The following is a 23,175-nucleotide window of genomic DNA, read 5'->3' as shown; positions in this document are numbered from 1 at the left end:
TAAAATTGTGTTTTTATGAGTTATAGTCAGTGTTGCCATATATTTTTTGAAGAAAACTTTTTATTTAAAAAAAATAACTTTTTTTTCAACAAAAAAAATTTTTTAAGTACATACAAAAATTACAAAACACAATTCGTACATACAGTGGTGGCCAGGAATTTAAGACAAACATTGTTTGCTAAATTCCACGTGATTGTCAGTTATTTTTTCAAATATTTCCACAAATATGTATGCATGAGGACTGTTTTAACACACAAGTGTGTTTTATTCGACTGTGTCAATTCATACATATTCACCACGAACACATAAAATTTTTCTACAACTTGACCAAAAAATTTTTTTTTAAATAAACATATTTTCCACATTTATATCATTATATTTTTATTATTATAAAATATTCGGACCAAATTTCGTATTTTTAGTTCCATTAGTTTCGCTCATATCATGTTATTAACAGCGGATGTTCGCTGAGGTGGGTCAATGTATTTCCACATATCTTTGTCCATATATGTTTTACCGATTTTTCCAAACATTTTTCAGAAACTAGAAACATTAATAATAAATTTCATACCCTTAGAGGTCCTTTTATCGCACTTAAAATTCAGTTGATGAAAAAAATTCAAGTATTTGTCTTAAATTGGTGGCCACCACTGTATGTGTAATCAGACTGAGATAATTTATGTGAATTTAGTGCTGGAGACATTTTAAATATTTTCAAATCAATCTCCCCATTTAGTAAAAGAATTTGGGGACTATCATTTTGAAATTAACGGTTCAACTTATTGATATCATAAATTTACAATTTTCCAAAAAACTTCTTTTAAAAAAATAAAACTTTTTGTATCTCAAAAACCTTGCAAAAAAAGGGAAAACTTGACGTATGGTAACACTGGTTATAGTGTATTAAAAACTTTAAAAATATTAAAAATCCAATAAACTTGTTTAAAAACAATACTCCAACTATTTTAGAAGACTTTTTATATTTATAAAAATGTCACCAGCGATCTGGAAAGCTTGAAAACTTACTCAATGCTTTGTTAACTACATATACATACGTCATACAAGTACACTGAGTGAAAGATCATTTTCAATGTTTAGCTTTATAAAAACAAAGGAAACAAATCGATATACTCCAAAGCATTTAAACTGTGTTTTATTGCTATGAGATTGTTTTAACATTCATAAGGTCTTCAAATATTTGTCGTTAACGATCTTCGGGTCAAATTTAACCCGAATTTTTTGTAATTAGAATACATGTATATTCTTTAACATAAGTATGAGATCTTTAATATAAAATAAAACTTATTTTCTTCTTGTTTCTAGGCGTTTTAATATTTTTCCAAAAAAAACGGTTAACCGGTTATTATTAAAAAACTGAAACCGGTATATATTAAATTACATCTTTTCGAAGAAACCGACAACCGGTTTCTAAAAAATGTCGAAGAATCGATCTCCCTAATAAATACCGATATATTAGTTTTATACCGGTGTACCGATATAATTTAAATACCGTTACCGATACCGAAATAATAAAAAAATGAATACCGATACCGTTATTCGTTATTCGTTTCGGTTGCCAACGTTGGAAAATTATCATTTCAAAACATTTTTCTTCGAAAAAGTTTAAAGCTTTGTTGTTTCATTACAATTTGCAATTTAAATTTTTAAGATATTTTAAGATACATGACTAGTTATTTTAACACGTGAATGTCCCAAGCAGAGGGTCAATTGATCCTTTGGATTAGTTAGAAACGAATGCAATACTTAGATTACTTAGAGGCACTTAAGTGACAATTGTCTTTACGCTAGATTATATGGGATGCATAAAGTCACTAATTGACTTCTCTCTGCAATACAAATAGCACATACGTGTCAAATGACCGAAAATATATAAATTGGAGTCAGACAAGTCATCAAACATTAGTCTATATGGGATATATTTACTACTTTCTTAACTGCTGGGTTATTACTTTACAGCTCGATCAAAATATTTATGATTTTAAAAGACAAGTCGCAAGATAGAAAGCTCTAAAGATGATGCCATTAAACAAGTATTCATACCCAGATATTATAATTGATATATCCATCGTTTTCTCAGAAGAACAATAATAATACAACAATAAAGAGTCATTACTGCTGTGAACACTTTTGAGTATTTTTTGGACATTGCGCGATCCATAGTTAATTATTTTATGTTTCTGCACATATTTAATTTTTTTTTAATTTCAACCAATATCTATAAAACTAAAATGTTTAAAAAAGAAAAATTCCTGTTTATTTTTAATTTTTGGGTTCAAAATTATGTGTAGAAAAATTAAGAAAAGGCCTACCGTGGGTTATAAGTCTTGCGGAATACATTACAAATTATGTCAAAAAAAATTCAAAAACACTGAAATTCAGAAGTTATTCTAAAAAAAAACGTTTTCAGTGATGTTCTTTAACTTATCGACACATTCACTCATGTAACTCATTCAGTTTTTGTCCGACTTTAAATTTTCTAACGAGTTTGGAAAGTAAACTGATTACGCTTTAACATGTCGTTCATTCTTTGATACATTTTTAAGTTATAATTATTGTTTTTGTTTTGAATATCTAAAAAAACAAAATTTATCAGCTTTTTTGTTTTCAGTAGCTTTTTATTGCTTATTTTGTTATGAAAGCTTATAAAAATGTATGCCAATGCACAGTAGGTATTTTGACCTACTTTTTAGTCCATAATTAATTTCAGCCAAAGTTTTTGACCGATATGACTGAAATTTGGAATTTAGGAGTTTTTCATGAGCACGTACAGCTGGGTTTTTTGATTTTTGAGATAGTGAGTATTTTTAGAGTTGCCACCATATGAAAGAAAGTAAAAATACTGGATATCTGGAAAACTAAGTGATTTTTTTTTAAATTCTGCACGATGAATAATAAATAGAAAATGGCGTATAAGCCATTCAGACGAAATCTTGAAAAAGTCGTTAACGATAAATTTTTACAAAAAATTTGTATATTTGTTTTTTTTAATTACTTACTATCCCCTGTCTTTACCGAATTATGGACGATTTCCTTCTATTTGTTTAATAACTGATAAAGAACTTTTTAATTCATATCAAAATTACACTTTGTGTGCAGAATTTTGCACGTTGCTTGCAAATATCTATTGCGACTACCCATAAATCAGCTGATATTTGTTTTTTACAAAAACCAAATATGCAGTTATTTACTTTGATTTATTCTTGATCAAACGTCATTAACAAAAATATTATAATTGTTAGTCAAAAAAATTATTTTGGGCCAAGATAATGGCAAAAATTTTTATTGTACAAGGTAAACTTTGAACTTTTTTAAAAACTTTTGCAATTATAAACCGCTTTTAACAAGTACTGCCTCTTTTTTCTACATAAAATTGTCTTAAAAACACTGTGAAAAAATGGGTTTATATAGAAAGGGATTAGAATAACTATTGTTGAATTTGAAAAATTACGAAAAAAATATACATTTTATGAAATCTTAATTATTTGCCTCTAGGTACTAAAGTACTAGGATCTAACTTAAAAAATAACTTAAAATTTTGAGGGTGTGTCAAAATTTTGTAAAACTGTTTTAGTATGTCCTCACCTAGGGCGACAACCCCCTTTAGGCCGATTTTCAAGTTCTGATAAAAAGTGTTATTTTGTAGCAATGTGTTATTATATATTGTTGTTTAGAAATTTAGAAAAAATTTTAGATGTTCAGTTGAGTTCAGTGAAATTTTTTTTTACTATAGAAAATCCACCCCAATTGGCCCCGGAAAATTTTGACCTATAAAAGCATCATGACCAAACAAGTTGTTTGTAGTGAAATTTTCGAAATTTGGCATTCAACAAAGCAAAAAGACATGACCGTGTTTTCGATTTTATATGTGGAAATATTAGTACTGGAAACGACAAAGTTGTAGACTTTTGCTTATGAATTTTAGATAGTCCAGAAAGTCTGGGAGCCGTTGTTGCTGATTTTCGGAAGTCGGCTTCATATGGGAGCAATGACCAATTATGGGCCAATCGTTATAAAATTTGGTGAAATGACTTTTGCATATGGGGCATTTCACGTCAAGTCAAGAACCAACTTTTGAAATCGATGTCTTCCGATGAAATTTGCACCAATGTTAGTTCTATTGGATAGTAATTCGGACACCATTTTTCAACAAGATCGGTCAAGAACTCTCTGAGTTATAGGAGGTCAAAATTTGACATTTTGGCCAAACAGGTGTTGATTTTTATCTATATAACTTATTACCTATTGTTCTTAGCAAAATGCGTCCCAAATAGTTTAGATAGCTATTAATGCAATCTTTCGAAAAAAAAAAAATAAAAAAATTTAATAAAATATTTTTGATTTTTTTTTTAAATCAAAAATATTTTTGACTTTTTTTCAAAATGGGCCCTTTTTATTTTTTTTTTTATTTTTTTAAGAAAGCTTAGGTCTTTTCCTAAGCGACCTATATGGTCGCTTAGTGGGATGCGAGTGGGATATCTATCAAAAAAAATATTTTGTAACTCAAGATTTAAAATTTTTGAATTTTTTTGCAAAATCAAAAACTTTGTTGACTTTTTTTAAAAAAATGGACCCATTTTTTAATTTTTTTTTTGCTCAGAAGAAAGCTTATGTGTTTTCCTTTAACACCCTTTTTGTCGCTTAGTGGGATGCGAGTGGGATATCTATAAAAAAGATGTTTTGTAACTCAAGACATACAATTTTTTACTTTTTTTTTGAAAAATCAAAAACCTTTTTGACTTTTTTTTTCCAAAATGGACTCTTTTTTTATTAATTTTTTTTCTCAAAAGAAAGCTTAGGTCTTTTCCTTTAAAACCTTTTTGGTCGCTTAGTAGGATGCGAGTGGGATATCTATCAAAATAAATGTTTTGTAACTCAAGACAAAGGTTTTTAAATTTGCACTATTTTAATTTTTTTCATATTTGTGTGTAAACCTTAAAAATTAAACTTACGCAGAGAAACTAGACACATTAGCCTTTCCGATGGTATGTAACATACCCAACTAAAATTTCATAGCCTCGATACTGTAATACCCATAATATGTTAACCTCAGGAATAAAAATCACTTTTTTTCTATGGAAATGTTGAATAATTTAATTTTGTTATTTATTTGTAATAATAATTAATTTAATATATAATAATAATAATAATAATAATAATAATAATAATAATAATAATAATAATAATAATAATAATAATAATAATAATAATAATAATAATAATAATAATAATAATAATAATAATAATAATAATAATAATAATAATAATAATAATAATAATAATAATAATAATAATAATAATAATAATAATAATAATAATAATAATAATAATAATAATAATAATAATAATAATAATAATAATAATAATAATAATAATAATAATAATAATAATAATAATAATAATAATAATAATAATAATAATAATAATAATAATAATAATAATAATAATAATAATAATAATAATAATAATAATAATAATAATAATAATAATAATAATAATAATAATAATAATAATAATAATAATAATAATAATAATAATAATAATAATAATAATAATAATAATAATAATAATAATAATAATAATAATAATAATAATAATAATAATAATAATAATAATAATAATAATAATAATAATAATAATAATAATAATAATAATAATAATAATAATAATAATAATAATAATAATAATAATAATAATAATAATAATAATAATAATAATAATAATAATAATAATAATAATAATAATAATAATAATAATAATAATAATAATAATAATAATAATAATAATAATAATAATAATAATAATAATAATAATAATAATAATAATAATAATAATAATAATAATAATAATAATAATAATAATAATAATAATAATAATAATAATAATAATAATAATAATAATAATAATAATAATAATAATAATAATAATAATAATAATAATAATAATAATAATAATAATAATAATAATAATAATAATAATAATAATAATAATAATAATAATAATAATAATAATAATAATAATAATAATAATAATAATAATAATAATAATAATAATAATAATAATAATAATAATAATAATAATAATAATAATAATAATAATAATAATAATAATAATAATAATAATAATAATAATAATAATAATAATAATAATAATAATAATAATAATAATAATAATAATAATAATAATAATAATAATAATAATAATAATAATAATAATAATAATAATAATAATAATAATAATAATAATAATAATAATAATAATAATAATAATAATAATAATAATAATAATAATAATAATAATAATAATAATAATAATAATAATAATAATAATAATAATAATAATAATAATAATAATAATAATAATAATAATAATAATAATAATAATAATAATAATAATAATAATAATAATAATAATAATAATAATAATAATAATAATAATAATAATAATAATAATAATAATAATAATAATAATAATAATAATAATAATAATAATAATAATAATAATAATAATAATAATAATAATAATAATAATAATAATAATAATAATAATAATAATAATAATAATAATAATAATAATAATAATAATAATAATAATAATAATAATAATAATAATAATAATAATAATAATAATAATAATAATAATAATAATAATAATAATAATAATAATAATAATAATAATAATAATAATAATAATAATAATAATAATAATAATAATAATAATAATAATAATAATAATAATAATAATAATAATAATAATAATAATAATAATAATAATAATAATAATAATAATAATAATAATAATAATAATAATAATAATAATAATAATAATAAAAAGATGAATAATTTAGTAAAATTTAATCTTAATCACAATAGATCAATTTATATAATAACTATTTTTACACTTAATTTATGAAGTTTTTAAATTTTCAAATATCCATACTTTTATCCTGCTTATTTGTCACCTTTATTAGCTGGTTTTTTTTTGTCAATCCTTTCTTGGCGTTATTAGATTCAGCTACTGATTTCGCTGCTGGCTTCTTTTTTGGCTTTGGAAAGAAATCGCATTGAGTAGATGCAGAAAACTTTTTTAATTTGAGTCTTCCATCGACAAGCGGTATGAAAGCATGGTATTGAGCAGTGCCATCGATTGTTACCGCAGCATCGAATCTGCTCTTTAGTGTTTTCAATGTTTCCTCATGATCCTCTTTGCTACTAAAAACTATTTTAGATTCTTTACAATAATTCTTTGCCCAATGGAATAAAGCAGTCGCATCTAAGATGCGATCTTGATGAGAGCACTGGAGTCTATACTTCGCTGCATTTCTTTTGAGGTTTGCTCCAATACCATCACATGCTCCTTTACCATGAGCAGTAGGATGAAAATGTCACTCAGCTGGCATTCCAAAATCTTTTTCATGAGCTGTAAGATTTGCGAAGCTACTTTTGTTTTTAAAATGTTGACGAGCTCCGTCCGAAACGTAGTATACCTTTTCTACTGTAAATTTAGATTTTAGATAATTTAGTATTATCTTCTGGTACTCATAAACTGCAACGGTGTCATGTTTTAAATCGTCGGATATGATTGCCATACTTTTGTGTTCCAGGTTTTCTTCTTTCATGTAGTAAATAACTACTGTGAATATAGTTGCTTGGTCGTTATTGAAGTGGAATGCTTGTATGGAATCCTGAAGAACATATTTATAGTTCTCTGCGAAATCAAATGAAATAATGAATTCACCAGACTTCAAATGTGTTTTCAAGTCCTTGAAGAATGACCACTGCTCTTTGACTAAAAAGTCATGGGTTCTCAAATTTAGCAATCCTCTACACAGTTCTTCCACAAAATCATCCACATTTAAAATTATGGTTTTCAGTGTGCATCTTTCAGTCTGAAGCCAAGATTCAAATTTTAACTCCTCAATGTAGAGATTATATTTATATTATTTTAAAATAAAATACAATATTCTGGTTTTATTTCAAAATTACAAAATTTTATTGTTTGTTGTAGAATATTGAAAATTATAATGAAAATTATTGAAAACTAATATGATTAATAAAATTAATTAAGAAAATGAAAACTTAATATTTTTTGATATATAAAAACACAAAGTATTTTTATTCACCTACAACTACTCCCCCTCCAAAAAATTTATTCCCAATAAATTAAAAGAAACTCTCTTTGTTGTTGATTTAGTATTACTGGAATGTATGTTTGAATTAATGTAAGTGTTTTCAGTTAATGCTGGTTTCAATCGATCGATAGGTATAACTACTGACTTGTTATTTATATCAATTTTGAAATATTTCTTGTTCTTTTCAATTACTCTATAAGGACCCTCATATGGTTGTTGCAAAGATCTCTTATGAATTACACGCACAAATACATATTTGCAGTCTTTTAGGTCTTTTGGTACATGAATACCTGTATTTGAATTGTTGTGATGATTTAAATTAGATCTTACGTTTTTGAAATGGGTTTTTAATTTATATAAAATGTCAGATGCATCAAAATCTCCTGTAGGTGTTAATATTTCTCCAGGTAAACGTAAACTTTGACCATAAACCATTTCTGCAGGAGTAGCTTGTAGATCTTCTTTAAATACTGAACGAATACCTAGTAAAGCAATCGGAAGCTCGTCATACCAAGTTGCTGATTTACCTTTAGCCATTAATGTTGCTTTAAGCTGTCTATGAAATCGTTCAACCATGCCATTAGATTGAGGGTGATATGGAGAAGTTGTTATTTTAAAACATCCTAACATTTGTGTTAGTTCTGAAAACATTTTAGAGGTAAATTGTCCACCTTGGTCGGTTGTTATTTTCAAAGGAACACCGAACCGAGAAATATAATTTCTTATTATTGTATCAATTATATTAGATGTTGTGATGTCTTTTAGTGGGTATGCTTCTGGCCAACGAGAATGTCGGTCAATTATTGTTAATATGTAACGATGTTCCCGGGATATAGGTAAAGGTCCAACAATATCTAAATGTATATGTTCGAATCTTCCTTTAGGTATCTCAATTTTGACCACTGGTGATTTAGTGTGTCTAATTATTTTTGATTTTTGACAGTTAAGACATTCTTTTGACCAGACGTTAAGTTCCTTTTTCATATTTGGCCAAAAATAGCGTTCTGTTATTAATTTGCGTGTAGCTCTGATACCTGGATGTGAAATATTATGTAATTTTTCAAATACAATTTTTCGCAAATTAAATGGAACGTAAGGTCTAGGTGTACTTAATGTACATTCAAACCAAATATCTAAGTTTAGGACTGGAATTTTTAAGAATTTTAGATTAAGATGTTTGTTTTTATCAGCAAGAAGTTCTAAAAGATCTTTATCTTTCTGTTGTTCATCAAATAAATTTTTAAGATTAATATCGGAATATTTGTATGCTTCGATTTCAAATGTTCTAGATAAGGTATCAGCTACAACATTAGCTTCACCGCTTATATGTCGAATATCACTTGTAAATTGGGAAATATATTCTAAGTGCCTAGTCTGTCTTGGACTTCTTTCGGTTTTTGATTCCAAAGCAAAAACCAAAGGTTTATGATCTGTATACACAACAAATGATCTGCCTTCTAACAAATACCTAAAATGTTTAATATTTAAATATATTGCTAACAATTCGCGATCAAATGTACTATATTTAGATTCGGAAGAGGTTAATTTTTTAGAGAAAAATGCTAATGGTTCCGAAATACCATTATAACATTGTTGTAAAACGCCCCCAATGGCCACATTTGAAGCATCTACCGTTAAGGTCAATTTTGCTTCATTATTGAAATGATTCAATAAAACACGTGATGCAAATGATTCCTTGATACGGTCAAATGAATTGAGGGCTTCCTTAGTCCATTCTAAAATCTTACATTTCTTTTTTAATGCATTGGTAATTATAGCATGAATGGGGTTAGTAAATTCGGCTAACTTAGGAATATACTTGTGGTAATAATTTACCATTCCTACAAATTTCTGAATTTGTTTAACAGTTTTCGGGTGTTCAAAGTTTCGAATTGCTAATATTTTTTCTTCAGAAGGTTTAATGCCAATATTCGATATATTATGACCTAGGAAGTCTATATTTGAAACACCAAATGTACATTTGCCTGGTTTAATATTTAACCCATATTCATCTAATCGTTCAAAAACTTTCTCTAAGTGATATAAATGTTCCTCATCATTTTCGCTATATATAAGTATATCATCGATATACACAAATACGAAATCGAAACCAGTAAATACTTCGTTGATAAATCTTTGAAACGTTTGCGCAGAATTTCGTAGGCCAAATGGCATTCGTTGAAACTCAAACATACCGAATGGTGTTGTTATAGCTGTTTTGAATATATCCTCTTCTGCCATTGGAATTTGATGATAAGCACGTACTAAATCGATCTTAGAAAATATTTTCTTATTTCTTATATTCATATTTAAATCGTGAATGTGAGGTAAGGGATATCTATCAGGAACAGTCACAATGTTCAAACGTCTAAAATCACCGCATGGACGCCAGTCGTTTGGATCTTTTTTTGGGACTAAATGTAAAGCTGATGCTACACTTGAGTTCGATGGTCTACATATACCTGCTTTTACAAGATACTCGAATTCTGTTTTTGCTGCCTTGTATTTAACGGGATCCAAACGCCTGGGTTTGGTAAAAGGTAAAGGACCGTTTGTTACTAATCTATGAACGGTAGAATGTTTGATTGGTTTCGTATAATCAGGTTCTGCTATTAGTGAAGGATATTTCTTAAGAAGTTGTGTGTATTGATTATCTACAGAAAATAACTTTGGAAGAGTCACATTGCAGCAACATGAAAATGTACTAACTGATAAATTAGTAAGTGGATCTATTAGACGTTTATGTTTAATGTCTATCAAAAGACCATATTTACAAAGAAAATCAGCACCAATAATAGGTTTAGAAATATCTGCAATCAGAAAAATAAAAGGAAATTCGCGGCGAAGACCTAAATCTACATTAAGTAATTTCTTTCCAAATGTTGCAATATTTGAGCCATTGGCTGCGCTTAAAATTATATCAGATCTCTTATTATTATTTCTGAATTTTGAAGATGGCAAAACAGAAATTTCTGCCCCACTATCAATCAAAAATTTTAAGTTATTATTTTTATCAAAAATAAAAAGGCGACTGGAAGAATAATCAACATTTCCACTGTTCGTCGCTGCAACAGTGGATGATTTTAGTTTGTTGAACTTTCATTAGAAAATGAACATGGTTGTTCGCACTTTCTAGCTTGATTACCAAACTTGTAGTGAAAACGACATAACCAGTTCCTATTTGGTGAACGACCACGAGAGCGTGAAGAACTTCTGCTATATCTTCTATAAAAAGGACGTGAAGCCCGGGTTCCTATTTCTCTTTTAAGAGAACTAACTTCTAGTGTCAATTTACTTATATTTTCACATAAAGAAGCAGTTAAATTTTGTACGATTTGTTCAATATTGGAAGATCTAGAAGATTGTCTAACACTACATATTTCTCCGTTGTAAATAACTTCCCACAATCTATCAGCTAATTGAATTAATTCGTTATGATCATTAATATTAGATCCAGTTAAAGCAACATTTAGAGACTTTGGAAGTTTACGTAGCCAAAGTTTTGTTAAAACATCTGGGCTAAAATTAGAACCAGCAAGAAGGGCTAACGATCTATAATATTCCGATGGTTTTCTATCTCCCATATCACTATCAGAGAGTATTTTGTCTAATTTAGAAGTTTCACTTAGGGAGTGACGTTCAATTAACACCTTTTTAAGATTAAGATACCGATCATTTGTAGTTGGATTTTGAATTATGTCTAACACTTTTATTATAACTTCTTGTGGTAAAGCAGTTATAATATATTCATATTTGGTTTGGTCTGTAGTAATGCCTTTGGTTGCAAATTGCATTTCGGCGTGAACAAACCATGCATCTGGACAATTGGTCCAGAATTGAGGGAGTTTAACAGAGGAAGCACATATGTCTAAATCAATTTGGGGTATTCTATCGATCGGATGATTACAAGTCAAATTTGAGTTTAAATTGTTATTTGTAGTTATTGAATTAGATTGTGAATGTGTTGAATTTTGTGTATGTGTATTAGTACGTGTTGGAGAGCGAGTGGTCATTTTAAGAGGGAAAGTTTACAAATAAAATCGAAATTAAAGTTTAAATTAAATTAATTATTCGTTAATTTAGTTATGATAATAATCGTGATTAGATATGTATGTAGATATTTAGTATTTTTAAAAGTAAACAATAATAGGCAAACAATATTAAGAAATATTTGAATATGGAACAAGAAATAAACACTTATACTGACTTCTTTTCTCGGAAATTTAAAACTGATGGTCAACTTATCTTGAACAAGTTTTATCTTGATTATAATAATAGTGACTTGCTGTGACTTGAACTGAAACTGATGTGAATCTTCAGATGAATTACTTTATAGTTGATAATACAAATTGTATTTGTCGTCTTTGAAATTTATAGATGATAAAGACAGGCGTTGTAGAGATTAGATGATATTTATTTGTTGAGATTAGATGGTATTTATTTTTGCATTAATTTCAAATTGCAGGTAATTGTTTCGAAAAATTAATATTTTCTTAATTACACGGAATATTATTCGTTTTATTTCTTCACGTGTAAAATGCAGGATCGCCAAAATTTGTAGAGATTATATTTATATTATTTTAAAATAAAATACAATATTCTGGTTTTATTTCAAAATTACAAAATTTTATTGTTTGTTGTAGAATATTGAAAATTATAATGAAAATTATTGAAAACTAATATGATTAATAAAATTAATTAAGAAAATGAAAACTTAATATTTTTTGATATATAAAAACACAAAGTATTTTTATTCACCTACACTCAATACATTCTCGATCAAAAGAGTTGATTAAATTTTCTTTGATGGATGTGGTTTCCGGGCAATTCGAACATTCACCTAAGTGCAAGAAGTTGTAGCATTAGGGCACATAGTCAATTTAAGGCAATCGCGGTAATGGTGTAAATCTTCTGATGAATCATCTTTTAAGTAATTTAAGTTGATTTCCTTCAACATCAATTTAACATTACATACTGTGTGAGTTCCGCTGCTTCCTGCCAAAACGCAATGTTTTGGCCTCAGTTGTGTAAATTTTGTGAATCCAATTTTGACATCCTCGTATTCAGATTGAAATGTTGCGAATAATTCATTCAGGTTACAGAGAACCATTCTCTTCTGCATTTGAACTTTCTTGCCATCGATTCGTACAGACATCCAGTCTTTCATCCCTGGCATCAGGCGACTCATATCATCTCGCTGATAAAACTGAGTTATTAGAGATTTAGTATCGCACTCCAAAGTTTTTTCCCTTCTTTTTGTTTGGGAGTGTGAGAATCCCATGCTCAGCAACCAATTGTTTAGCAATTCTTGCTTTTCGTTGAGACGTTCCAAACTCAGTCATTGTTTTTGCAGAACTCCATGTTCTTGGAGCAAGCGTGAGAAGTTGAATTCTTTCAGCTTCACTCTGTGACGTTTTGTATTTCTCTTTTATTTGTTCAAGAACTTCTACTGCATCCTTATGGTATTGGTTTCGACACTCATTCGTTGAATTTGAAAAGTTAGAATAACCATCATCATCAACAGTTCTGTCTTCAATCTCGGAATTACTTTTGTCTTCATCTGGAATAACTTCAACGCAAGGCTCATTACTATTCAAATTCGGTAATTCGTTCAACTTTCCGAGCTCTTTCCTGCATGATCCACAAATTTTCAATAATTTTGACAGCGTAGGGAATTTTTTTAATAAGCCGTCGGAAATATTTCGCATATCTGATGATCTGTGCTTCATTTTGTTAAAGGGATTAAAACAAAAAGACGAATAAATTTCATTTTCAACCTTAGCCTTTTTAGAAGTCGTAGACATTTTGAATTTTGTAAGTATTTATGTAAATAACACACGTCTTAAACGCTGTTTCTAAAAAACTGATTTCCGTATGTCTTCAGAATGACAATAAATAGTTTTTTAAGATCATATAGGTAGTACGTTTTAATGAATGAGTCTAAAATCTTTTATTAGGGTTTAGGCTTACATACTAAAGTACCTAGTTTAACCAAATGTTACAAATAATAATAAAAATAAACCACCATATAAATAACCTACCTGTCAACTTCTACCTCTCCACCCACTTCTTAAAGTCAAATGTCATAAAATAATAAATAAACTGGTACTTCGGAGAAAGGCCATAAAATATTTCCACTTGATTCCAGAAATTTGTTTCTGGGGCACCTGATATTTTAACAATGAAAATCACGTGCGCTGAAAACTACCTCTAGGATTGACTAAAAAAGCCGCAAGATACAAAACTCAGACAAATTTTGGGGGAGGAAAATTAATAGCGGTCGGCCTTATATTGCATCCCTCCAGTGGCTATTATCGGTCAGTTGTTGTGGTTTTTATTTTTAAGGTTTTAGAAACACTTACACACAAATATGAAAAAAATCAATTTAAAAACATTTGTCTTGAGTTACAAAACATTTATTTTGATAGATATCCCACTCGCATCCCACTAAGCGACCAAAAAGGTTTTAAAGGAAAAGACGCTTTCTTTTGAGAAATAATAAAAAAAAGAGTCCATTTTGGAAAAAAAAAGTCAAAAAGGTTTTTGATTTTTCAAAAAAAAGTAAAAAATTGTATGTCTTGAGTTACAAAACATTTTTTTTATAGATATCCCACTCGCATCCCACTAAGCGACAAAAAGGGTGTTAAAGGAAAACACATAAGCTTTCTTCTGAGCAAAAAATGGGTCCATTTTTTTAAAAAAAGTCAACAAAGTTTTTGATTTTGCAAAAAAATTCAAAAATTTTAAATCTTGAGTTACAAAATATTTTTTTTGATAGATATCCCACTCGCATCCCACTAAGCGACCATATAGGTCGCTTAGGAAAAGACCTAAGCTTTCTTAAAAAAAATAAAAAAAAAAATAAAAAGGGCCCATTTTGAAAAAAAGTCAAAAATATTTTTGATTTAAAAAAAAAAAATCAAAAATATTTTATTAAATTTTTTTAATTTTTTTTTCGAAAGATTGCATAAATAGCTATCTATACTATTTGGGACACATTTTGCTAAGAACAATAGGTAATAAGTTATATGGATAAAAAAAACACCTGTTTGGCCAAAATGTCAAATTTTGACCTCCTATAACTCAGAGAGTTCTCTACCGATCTTGTTGAAAAATTGTGTCCGAATTACTATCCAATAGAACTAACATTGGTGCAAATTTCATCGCGATCGGAAGACATCGATTTCAAAAGTTGGTTCACTTGACGTGAAATGCCCCATATATAAAAACAAACAAAACTTTTACAGAGAACAATGAGATTTAAATACTCAATAAAAATAATGTTAAGAGAAACTTACATTGGTGTAATGTTATTGTAGAAGAGTACAGCATGATGTAACGTTGATATATAAGAGAGAGATATGTTTCTTCTTATAAAGTTCTCTGTAACTAACTTTATTTAAATTTTACAAACACTTATAGCACTAATTCTTTAAAATTTTCAAATATATTTTTTCTAATTTAATAATATATTAGCATGTACCTATAATAAATTGCATTTAGGAAAATATAAAGCAAACACTTTTATACACATATATAAAAAAAATAACAATTACACTATACAACACCAAAAAAAAATTACGAAGTCCGGCCAATAAATTTTGATAGAGGAGACAAAAAAATGACACGTGTATCGGTGTTTTGAAAGTTTACATCTGAATTTCATTTGAAGGGGTTTAAAGTTTCCCAACTCTGCCACATTCTTATTGTTAATAGTCATAAGAAACCATGTGATCCTTACATTTTAGGTATAAAATGTGTTCAGCAAAGTTATGTAAAATCTTACGGAGAATATTTCTGTCGAATATGTTAACCCTTTAAATCCTCAAGGGATGGGACTTTTTTGTGCTTCTTTTAAAAATGAGCCAAAAACACCATTACAGCAGGGATTTAAGGGTTTAAAATGTTCCGCAAAAATATTATCCGTAATATTTTACTATAAGTCCCTAAATACACCAAAACGGAAAATTCAACCAGAAAATCAGAAATAAGACATAACAAAAGAGAGCCGAGGGTTAATTTCATATTTATTAAGAATTTTATTTTAAAGAACATTTTAGGTATAAAATGTATTCAGCAAATGTATGCAAAATGTTACACAGAACATTTTTGTATAATATGTTAACCCTCTAACTCCTCAAGGCATAGATCTTTTTTGTCCTTCTTTTAAAAAAGAGCAACAAACTCCATTAAAATGGTGTTAAAATGTTCCGCAAAAATATTGTCAGTGAAATTTTACTATAAGTCCCTGAATACACCAAAACGGAAAATTAAACCAGAAAGTCAGAAATAAGACACAACAAAAGAGAGCTTAGGGTTAATTTCGCATTTATTAAGAATTTTATTTTAAAGTACCCCAAAAATTAAATATGCGCACCCATTGAAGAACGCTTATAGCTGAAATATGCGTATGGTAATAAAGTGGAATTTCCTAGAGCTAAAAAAAAGTGATTAATGAAGACTTCCTATCCAAATTCTTAATAAATACGATATTAACCGTAAGCTCTCTTTTGTTGCGTCTTATTTCTGACTTTCTGGCTGATTTTTCCGTATTGGTTTATTTAATGCCTTATAGTAAAATTTCACGGATAATATTTTTGCGGAACATTTTAACCCCTTAAATCCCTGTTTTAATGGTGTTTGTTGCTCTTTTTTAAAAGAAGGACAAAAAAGACCCATGCATTGGGGATTTAGTGGGTTAACATATTATACAAAAATTTTCTTCGTAACATTTTATATAACTTTGAGGAACACATTTTATACCTAGAATGTAAGGATCATATGGTTTCTTATGAAGATTAACAATAAGAATGTGCCAGAGTTGGGAAACTTTAACCCGCCCTCAAATGAAATTCAGATGTAAACTTTCAAAACGCCGATACACGTGTCTTTTTTTTGTCTCCTCTATCACAATTTATTGGTCGGACCTTGTAATTTTGGAAAAAAATTGATTTTGTTGTATAGTGTTATTTAACAGCATTGCCAAACCAACAATGTTAAATTAATGCTGAGAGCGTCTGTTTGTATTTATATAAATATATTTATATATGTGTAATGTAGGCTTTAATGTAAATGCAATTACATTATAGGCAAGCTTGTTTACTTTATCAAAATTAACTAAATTCTTCTGTTACACTAACCGACGGTGATACAAAAAAACACTAAACACTTAATTAATTAAAATTTAAAATTTTAACATATTTTCTTTTAGATAATTTTTCTAGTTTTTAAATGTAATTTTTTTTTTCCAAATTTTAATTATTTTAGGTTTTAAATTTTATATTTTCTAAATTTTAATTCTTTCTAGATTTTAATTTTCTTTTATGCGAAATGAATTTCTTTCAAAATTAAGCAAAAATTTAATTTTTTTTATTTTAATATTGTTTCTTTTTTTCAAAGATGCTCACTTCTTAATTATATTTTCTTTTATTTGTTAAACATTTTTCTTTCTATATTGGATTCTCGTTTATTTTGTTTGAAATATTTTTTTTTAGGTTTTTGTTTAGCCGTGTATGAGCAAACTGGTTTGTTCACTAATATTTTGTTAGTGTAACTAAATAAATCACTTGTTCTTGCTCTTTTCTTTAATTTTTTTAAATTTTCCTAGGGAGTTTTTAATGTATTCTTTTAAAATTTATATCTTTTTCTCACTTTTAGATTTTATGTATTCGTATTTAATATTTATTCTTATTTTTAGATTTGTTTGTTTTTTTTCTTTTAAATTTTGCGTATTATTTCAAATTTCTTGTTTCAAATATTAAATTTCTGCCACTATACAACACTTCCGAACGATGTAAAAAGCCGATAATCACTGATTTTGTCCTCTCCCCAAGAAATTTACAGAGCGCCATGCAGTAATTTGGGACAAACATGTGCAAAACAGCAGCTAAACCACTAATTTGGTTCCAATCTAAATAACAATAACAAAAAATACATGTTTTTGTTAAATTAAATCGTAGAGAAAGTCTCTTTATATTAATCTTACCATTAAAATTGGCACCTTTTATATAAAAATAAACGTCAACCAAATGTGAAGAACCAACCAAGATTTCAACCTATAAAACCAAAAGTTTTTGTTAAATCCGTACAATTATCTTATTTTAGAGAGAAAATCTCACCATTTAATTTTGATTTTCATCAAATTGAAAAATCTTCTTGATTTGGGCCAGTACTGTCCTATCAAAGAACAATGATTTTGGTTTTCTCTCTTCAAACAAAATAAATTTTAATAGAAACATATAAAAGAAAAACAAAATGTTATGGCTTATTATTATTCGTACAGAATAAATTAAAGTGCATAAAATATGATTTGTTTGAAATAAATACTCACAATAAAAAATTAAATGTTGACAAATATGCAAAGAATTAAAATCTGATAAATTAAGGAAACTTTTTATGTTGACTCCAAGCTGTCCTTCAGGAAAATGGCAGAATTTTCCCTTTAAAGCCCTAACGAAATCTTGGTTGGCGTTCATAGATTGGCGGTTTGGAAGAATAACACTTTTATACCCTAACTAAAGTTAGATTTTCATAAACAAAAATCAATACAAACGTCAATTCAACGATAGGAGTATTACATTGCTTTTGTCCTGCACTAACAGATGGCGTTGTAAGTAATGTAAACAAATCTGTTAAGTTCTAATAACGGAAATGAAATAATTCAAAATTTGAAAGAAGAAAAATAGCAAACAGCATCATTATTTATTATTTATTATTTATTATTTATTATTTATTATTTATTATTTATTATTTATTATTTATTATTTATTATTTATTATTTATTATTTATTATTTATTATTTATTATTTATTATTTATTATTTATTATTTATTATTTATTATTTATTATTTATTATTTATTATTTATTATTTATTATTTATTATTTATTATTTATTATTTATTATTTATTATTTATTATTTATTATTTATTATTTATTATTTATTATTTATTATTTATTATTTATTATTTATTATTTATTATTTATTATTTATTATTTATTATTTATTATTTATTATTTATTATTTATTATTTATTATTTATTATTTATTATTTATTATTTATTATTTATTATTTATTATTTATTATTTATTATTTATTATTTATTATTTATTATTTATTATTTATTATTTATTATTTATTATTTATTATTTATTATTTATTATTTATTATTTATTATTTATTATTTATTATTTATTATTTATTATTTATTATTTATTATTTATTATTTATTATTTATTATTTATTATTTATTATTTATTATTTATTATTTATTATTTATTATTTATTATTTATTATTTATTATTTATTATTTATTATTTATTATTTATTATTTATTATTTATTATTTATTATTTATTATTTATTATTTATTATTTATTATTTATTATTTATTATTTATTATTTATTATTTATTATTTATTATTTATTATTTATTATTTATTATTTATTATTTATTATTTATTATTTATTATTTATTATTTATTATTTATTATTTATTATTTATTATTTATTATTTATTATTTATTATTTATTATTTATTATTTATTATTTATTATTTATTATTTATTATTTATTATTTATTATTTATTATTTATTATTTATTATTTATTATTTATTATTTATTATTTATTATTTATTATTTATTATTTATTATTTATTATTTATTATTTATTATTTATTATTTATTATTTATTATTTATTATTTATTATTTATTATTTATTATTTATTATTTATTATTTATTATTTATTATTTATTATTTATTATTTATTATTTATTATTTATTATTTATTATTTATTATTTATTATTTATTATTTATTATTTATTATTTATTATTTATTATTTATTATTTATTATTTATTATTTATTATTTATTATTTATTATTTATTATTTATTATTTATTATTTATTATTTATTATTTATTATTTATTATTTATTATTTATTATTTATTATTTATTATTTATTATTTATTATTTATTATTTATTATTTATTATTTATTATTTATTATTTATTATTTATTATTTATTATTTATTATTTATTATTTATTATTTATTATTTATTATTTATTATTTATTATTTATTATTTATTATTTATTATTTATTATTTATTATTTATTATTTATTATTTATTATTTATTATTTATTATTTATTATTTATTATTTATTATTTATTATTTATTATTTATTATTTATTATTTATTATTTATTATTTATTATTTATTATTTATTATTTATTATTTATTATTTATTATTTATTATTTATTATTTATTATTTATTATTTATTATTTATTATTTATTATTTATTATTTATTATTTATTATTTATTATTTATTATTTATTATTTATTATTTATTATTTATTATTTATTATTTATTATTTATTATTTATTATTTATTATTTATTATTTATTATTTATTATTTATTATTTATTATTTATTATTTATTATTTATTATTTATTATTTATTATTTATTATTTATTATTTATTATTTATTATTTATTATTTATTATTTATTATTTATTATTTATTATTTATTATTTATTATTTATTATTTATTATTTATTATTTATTATTTATTATTTATTATTTATTATTTATTATTTATTATTTATTATTTATTATTTATTATTTATTATTTATTATTTATTATTTATTATTTATTATTTATTATTTATTATTTATTATTTATTATTTATTATTTATTATTTATTATTTATTATTTATTATTTATTATTTATTATTTATTATTTATTATTTATTATTTATTATTTATTATTTATTATTTATTATTTATTATTTATTATTTATTATTTATTATTTATTATTTATTATTTATTATTTATTATTTATTATTTATTATTTATTATTTATTATTTATTATTTATTATTTATTATTTATTATTTATTATTTATTATTTATTATTTATTATTTATTATTTATTATTTATTATTTATTATTTATTATTTATTATTTATTATTTATTATTTATTATTTATTATTTATTATTTATTATTTATTATTTATTATTTATTATTTATTATTTATTATTTATTATTTATTATTTATTATTTATTATTTATTATTTATTATTTATTATTTATTATTTATTATTTATTATTTATTATTTATTATTTATTATTTATTATTTATTATTTATTATTTATTATTTATTATTTATTATTTATTATTTATTATTTATTATTTATTATTTATTATTTATTATTTATTATTTATTATTTATTATTTATTATTTATTATTTATTATTTATTATTTATTATTTATTATTTATTATTTATTATTTATTATTTATTATTTATTATTTATTATTTATTATTTATTATTTATTATTTATTATTTATTATTTATTATTTATTATTTATTATTTATTATTTATTATTTATTATTTATTATTTATTATTTATTATTTATTATTTATTATTTATTATTTATTATTTATTATTTATTATTTATTATTTATTATTTATTATTTATTATTTATTATTTATTATTTATTATTTATTATTTATTATTTATTATTTATTATTTATTATTTATTATTTATTATTTATTATTTATTATTTATTATTTATTATTTATTATTTATTATTTATTATTTATTATTTATTATTTATTATTTATTATTTATTATTTATTATTTATTATTTATTATTTATTATTTATTATTTATTATTTATTATTTATTATTTATTATTTATTATTTATTATTTATTATTTATTATTTATTATTTATTATTTATTATTTATTATTTATTATTTATTATTTATTATTTATTATTTATTATTTATTATTTATTATTTATTATTTATTATTTATTATTTATTATTTATTATTTATTATTTATTATTTATTATTTATTATTTATTATTTATTATTTATTATTTATTATTTATTATTTATTATTTATTATTTATTATTTATTATTTATTATTTATTATTTATTATTTATTATTTATTATTTATTATTTATTATTTATTATTTATTATTTATTATTTATTATTTATTATTTATTATTTATTATTTATTATTTATTATTTATTATTTATTATTTATTATTTATTATTTATTATTTATTATTTATTATTTATTATTTATTATTTATTATTTATTATTTATTATTTATTATTTATTATTTATTATTTATTATTTATTATTTATTATTTATTATTTATTATTTATTATTTATTATTTATTATTTATTATTTATTATTTATTATTTATTATTTATTATTTATTATTTATTATTTATTATTTATTATTTATTATTTATTATTTATTATTTATTATTTATTATTTATTATTTATTATTTATTATTTATTATTTATTATTTATTATTTATTATTTATTATTTATTATTTATTATTTATTATTTATTATTTATTATTTATTATTTATTATTTATTATTTATTATTTATTATTTATTATTTATTATTTATTATTTATTATTTATTATTTATTATTTATTATTTATTATTTATTATTTATTATTTATTATTTATTATTTATTATTTATTATTTATTATTTATTATTTATTATTTATTATTTATTATTTATTATTTATTATTTATTATTTATTATTTATTATTTATTATTTATTATTTATTATTTATTATTTATTATTTATTATTTATTATTTATTATTTATTATTTATTATTTATTATTTATTATTTATTATTTATTATTTATTATTTATTATTTATTATTTATTATTTATTATTTATTATTTATTATTTATTATTTATTATTTATTATTTATTATTTATTATTTATTATTTATTATTTATTATTTATTATTTATTATTTATTATTTATTATTTATTATTTATTATTTATTATTTATTATTTATTATTTATTATTTATTATTTATTATTTATTATTTATTATTTATTATTTATTATTTATTATTTATTATTTATTATTTATTATTTATTATTTATTATTTATTATTTATTATTTATTATTTATTATTTATTATTTATTATTTATTATTTATTA

General features: G+C 21.8%; 1 protein-coding gene and 1 long non-coding RNA gene across 2 annotated transcripts in view; both read right to left on the bottom strand.

Annotated features, from left to right (window-relative positions):
• The window catches only part of Klp31E (kinesin-like protein 31E), a 672,978-nt gene that overhangs the window by 245,179 nt on the left and 404,624 nt on the right, over positions 1–23,175 (bottom strand). The window lies entirely within an intron of this gene.
• Positions 17,217–18,354, bottom strand: LOC135950010 (uncharacterized). Its single transcript, XR_010575925.1, has 3 exons — positions 18,268–18,354; positions 18,135–18,204; positions 17,217–18,059 (listed from the first exon to the last, which is right to left on the bottom strand). It is a non-coding gene; the product is annotated as an uncharacterized LOC135950010 (long non-coding RNA).

This window comes from Calliphora vicina, chromosome 2, assembly GCF_958450345.1.
Source record: "Calliphora vicina chromosome 2, idCalVici1.1, whole genome shotgun sequence".
Taxonomy (NCBI): domain Eukaryota; kingdom Metazoa; phylum Arthropoda; class Insecta; order Diptera; family Calliphoridae; genus Calliphora; species Calliphora vicina.
This window is presented reverse-complemented; position numbering and strand designations above follow the sequence as displayed.